This window comes from Pinus tabuliformis, chromosome 2_2 (assembly GCF_031772625.1).
Source record: "Pinus tabuliformis cultivar Carrire ecotype Pingquan chromosome 2_2, CPIR1, whole genome shotgun sequence".
Classification (NCBI taxonomy): Eukaryota; Viridiplantae; Streptophyta; class Pinopsida; order Pinales; family Pinaceae; genus Pinus; species Pinus tabuliformis.
The window spans coordinates 442,762,374-442,767,641 of record NC_142300.1 but is presented as its reverse complement, the minus strand read 5'-3'; positions in this window follow the sequence as shown (position 1 = coordinate 442,767,641).

Below are 5,268 nucleotides of genomic sequence, written 5' to 3'. Positions count from 1 at the left end.
TAAGGATATGCTAGAGTTATTTCATTTTCTAATTGGTTGCTTTGTTTGGATTGTTGTTTTTTGAATGACTGTAGCAAGAAAGACCTTCCGAGAAGAACTGTGTGTGTCTCTCAAATCATGCACTTTTTGGAGAAACTACCCATACGTCACATAATTGGGGATGTTCTAAGAAAATCCCTTGTCCCTAATTTTCTAGATTCATCTTCATTTCTCTAGAAATTGCTCCCAAATTTATTTCCCTGATTCTACTTGACATAAGTTATCCAAACTATAGAACATGAGTTGGAGCTTTATGGATGTGACCTAGGTATGAATTAGATAACATAAATCCATGTCAGCATCCCTAGATCAAAACCCATGTTTCAAAATTTCCCCTAGAGCTATGTAGATATTACAATCATACAAGCTAGTTATGGTAACTACATATGAGTCATAGTAACAACGTTAGGAAAACCATCATCAGTAAAACCAGTAGTAATCATTTCTAATAGTTAACTATAATATTTGTAAGTTTATTTTGGCACATTCATTAGAAACACAACCAAGAGGGTAATAGACAAGAAAATAAGTGCAATAAAATTATTGATAATAAGTGTTTAGAATGGAAAAAAGGTGACAATTTGGCAACTCAACACTGGCCTTCTAAATTTTTTTATAGCACTAAATCTATTAGTATATTGGATTAATAAGCACACAGAGATGGATTCTTTGATTTGACTTACAATGTTTCTTTTTCCAATAGACATTTAGATAGCATTTATGGTTCACCTCATTGTATTTCCTTCTCTATTGAAAAACTCCTCATAAATAGTAGTGTTATATGGTTTGACAAAACTAGGATATCCACCTACAATTGTGATAACCCCAATTGGTTTCAACTAGAATTTCTTCCTTTCACATTTATGTGTAGAATCATTATTCTCTAAAGGGCCCAAAAATTGTAGGAGTTATTAGTAGTTGAGAGCAATGTTAGTAAATATGAGCATGTTATTGTTCAACTCTTACCACATCGCACATCATCGTTCTCCTCGCAATTTCATAAGTATGGAGAGGAGCATCAAATTGAGTAGTTTTCATTGGCTTACCTCCCTTATTGTTGTACAGAATATAATTATAAGTGCTATTAATATCATCCATTTTTGGAATTACCATGAATAAAAAGTGTTTTATGCATATTATGATGTGCACAAATCAGTTGATAATTGATTTAGCAAGGCTTCATTATCCTTTGCCATTATCTCTATTTCAATGTTTGTGATTCTAATGTGCCACCTACTCCTCCTTTCTTTGAGATATGTATGTGGTTTCTTACTTCTTATTTCCTATGAATTTGTTGGATGTTGAGGCATCTTAAGAGTGGTGATAGAAAATGAGCATTATCTCCTATGACGGGTGAGAGAAAATGAGCCAAAATAGGATGAGATGATTCTTCACATAATCAACAAGGTCAAAAACTTAAACTACTAGGTAAGGAGCTGAAACTATTGAATCCATTGGATAGTATCAAATTGGTAATGGATATATGTTACGAGGGATGGATCAGTAGAGGAAAAATATAAGGTAGTAGCACCTAAACCAGATAAAGAGCTAGTAGAAGTGCTTCATTTATGATAGGTAGAGGTTGCATTGTTTCTATTTCATGTGTACTTTACCTAAGTAACCTCTTTATTTTGAAAAACATATCAAGTAATTGTTTTGGTGTGTAAGATATAACTAAATCTACTATTCAATTTATGTAATCTAGTATATAATACTAGTTTTTTCTATGGTAGAAAGGATTTATAGACCCGACCTTGAGTTTTCCTTCTTGCTATTAGCGTGAATGATAGTATTATTCACATGGTTCACGCGAATTGTGCGTTTTTTGAAAAACTTGTGCAATTCTTGTTTTACATGGATGATATCGAGAGGCCAATGGGAAGCTAATAAAAATTATTTTTCCTCGACAAGGAGAAAGAGGAAATAATGGCTAAAACAAATTAGAGTAAGATTGACAATTTAGTGGATTAGATTCAAAATTCTATAAAAGTAAATTTCAAGCTTTTCAAAAAATAGAAGCTAAAGTACATTCACTTTAGAGATCTACTAGGCCAACCAACCTAGATTCATAGCTTAGAAGAGAAGGTATATTATTTTATTTTACTCAGAATAGCCACCACTCTGTTAGTTGAAATTCTATTAGTAATAAATAAATATGAAACTTTTTTTCAATTTGTGTACCTATAAGTTAGAATAGATAATTGCAACATAATGTGGGGTAAGCCAATCAACACAATATTTCCTTTGATACTTTGACACACTACTATATATAAATCCACCCACTAGATCCAAGGTTATACATTGATATTATGTTCCTTATATCATTAGGATTTCCATTGTTGCTCTTCCTTTGCAAAAATGAAAATGAAAGCACTGAATTGTTCAATAGAAAGACATTGTTAATTAATCTTTTCTCTAATCTAAGTTATAGTCAAAGTGGTCTTTGTCGATGAAATCTTCAAAACTTTTGGATTTTGCAGGGTATTATTCAAGAAACTCATGCAAAACATAAGCAATGATAGATATATGATTAGCTTGTAGGTGAGATCTATTAGGAGATAAACAAGAGTACTTGGACATTGTCATCACAGTTGTCACCACCTAAGTAGGAACCACCACCTAGAAGGCCATTCCTGCAAGTAGTCACCATCATGAAGAAACTTGTGTAGAGGACATATCAAAGTACAAATCAAAGTGGTGGCAAGAGGAAAAGGAATAGATTTTAATTAACATTAACTATAGGAACACATAATAGAATGAACATTGACTCATGTGACATGTGGTTGGGTGCTTTGATATATAGTGTTAGAGCCTTCAAATAGGCCAATATTTTCTACCTGTAATTTATGGACTAAATGATTTTTTTAGGACATATTTTCTGGTTAATTTTAATCAAAATTAGGCACAGATTTTTAGAAATTTGAGTTTAGATTGTTTAATCTGCAAAATTTGAGTGCTTACTAGTTTTATTAAGTGTTGAATCTACTTATGCATTCAAAAGTATATTCTAAATAACAAAAAATCACATTCTTCCTTAAAATTGTTTTGCAAAATTCCAACGAAAAAATTCTATTTTGTTTAAGTTTTACTAAGCCCATAAAAATTATATTATTTATTTATATATTTTAATTTTCAGATATTATTTATTTATTTAGCAATATTTTCTAATAAATTTAGTCAAAAACAATGAATCTATTTATATATTTAAAAATATACTTTAAACAATACCAATATACAATATTTTAATCATTTTGATCATTAATTTAAAAAAAAATACGGATATTTTTAAAAACACATTTTAAACCATATAAATATACAATAATATAACAGTTTTTATCACTAAAACTTTAAAAAATAAAAACCTTAAAAAATAAAAGTAGACTTTGGTACTTAGATAGCGTAAATTTTTTGAAGAGATAAAAGATTCAAATGCAGAAAGCCCCGTTAGTTAGGCTGTGCATTTTACTTTATTCTGCCAATTCCCAGAAAATGTATAGCATCATCTCCATGCCATATGCCTCGAAACTCATCAAACGACAGATCAAAGATTTCATCGAATCGAGAGGTTATTTTTAACGAAGTTGACAAGTATTTGCAAGTTCTCCCAAGATGTCTCTTTATGAAACAACCTGTCTTCATGATTTTTGAAAAGATCGATTTTTCTTTTTAATATTTGAAAGTGATTAATAATTTTTTTATTTTTTAAGAACTAAATGTATTTCAACTTATTACGGTTAAAATGTAAATTAGTCTAAGAGCATATTTTGGAAGAAACTTTTAAGGTATAACTTGTATATCCATTTTTTTAATTGATAAAATTATTTCTGCACTCTATAAGGGAAAGGACATTCTTTCAAAAGAATAATTGTGTTTTTTTTAAGTGTCAATTTTGTCTCATTTATAACATGTATTATTTTCATTTTTTTCTTTGTGTGGAGTCTTGATTATGCATTTTCGTACTTGAGGACTTTGGAATTAAATTCTAATAATTGCATCAAGTTTGCAATTCCACAAAACCTATAGTGAGCTTGTTGAGTTTGCAATCCCAATAATCTTTTGCATAAAATCATTTTTCAATGGAATTATCTTTCCTCTGAGTATGATGCTTTCCCCAAATTGAATGTCGCAAGGTCATCTAACATTTTTGTTGTATAGTAGTTCCTAGGGATGATTAAGTTGACAAGGTTCATCAACAAAAGAGAGATTTTAGTCCAAAACAAATAGTTCATCGACATCTGAGGAACTGGAAACCCAACCCTTGTTGAAAGTGAAGATTCTTCTTAAAATATAAATATAATCTTGCCAATGATGTGGCCAATGATGCAAAAATGTTCCAATGAGCCTAGTTAAAGATTATATAGCACTTGCATGAAGCTCATACATAAAACATTGGAGCACACATGATTGTATATATTGCATATCTAATGGATGGAGGAAGAGGATCAAATATATTCAAAAGTTTATCAAAATTCTAAAAATGGAATGTAGGATTAAACTATAACCCACTTAGTTCCCTCAAGGACTTTTAGAAGGTACAGGTTGTATAGACTTGACCTACAAGGTTACTTTATGGAGATGGGGTTATCAAAATTTCTGTTCCTTTAATGCCCATAAACTTATTTATTGATAACACCATCATCTTCTCCTCGTCAACGTGATAGAAATTTCATTCAATTCTGAACTTTGGTCACAAAGTTATAGCCCTCAGAAGATTTACCCTTCTTAATGTCATGTCAACATCAATACCTTTGACACATGGTAGGCATGTGTAAATTCTTTGCTAATGTGTCGTTATTGTATAATTTTGTGTCTTCTAACACATGGTTGACATGTGGTAGTCCCTGCCCATGTGTTCTACCCATTTGGCATTTGAGTTTTTCTAAAATCGGCTTTTTAAAGTTTTTTGGATGCCCAAAAGTCCAGATAAATATTTAGAACATCTCCACTTCTCCATTGTTGAATCTTGGGTATTTGCGGAAGGCTTTCCCTAGCTACATTATCCCACAAAAATAAAAAGGAGTGAAAATTAAAATTTAAAGTCGAGTTGGATCCAAATTGTTTAAGTTGGCCCAAAAAAGGGGCATGCCCCTTGGGGCATTCTAAACTACTATATATACATTATTCGTCCTCCCTCCTTCAAATCAGTTCAAATCAACATATCTTTTATTTTTTCTATTCACATGTGCGAGTTAAGGTGGAGGACGATGAGTTTATGAAGCCACATATTAC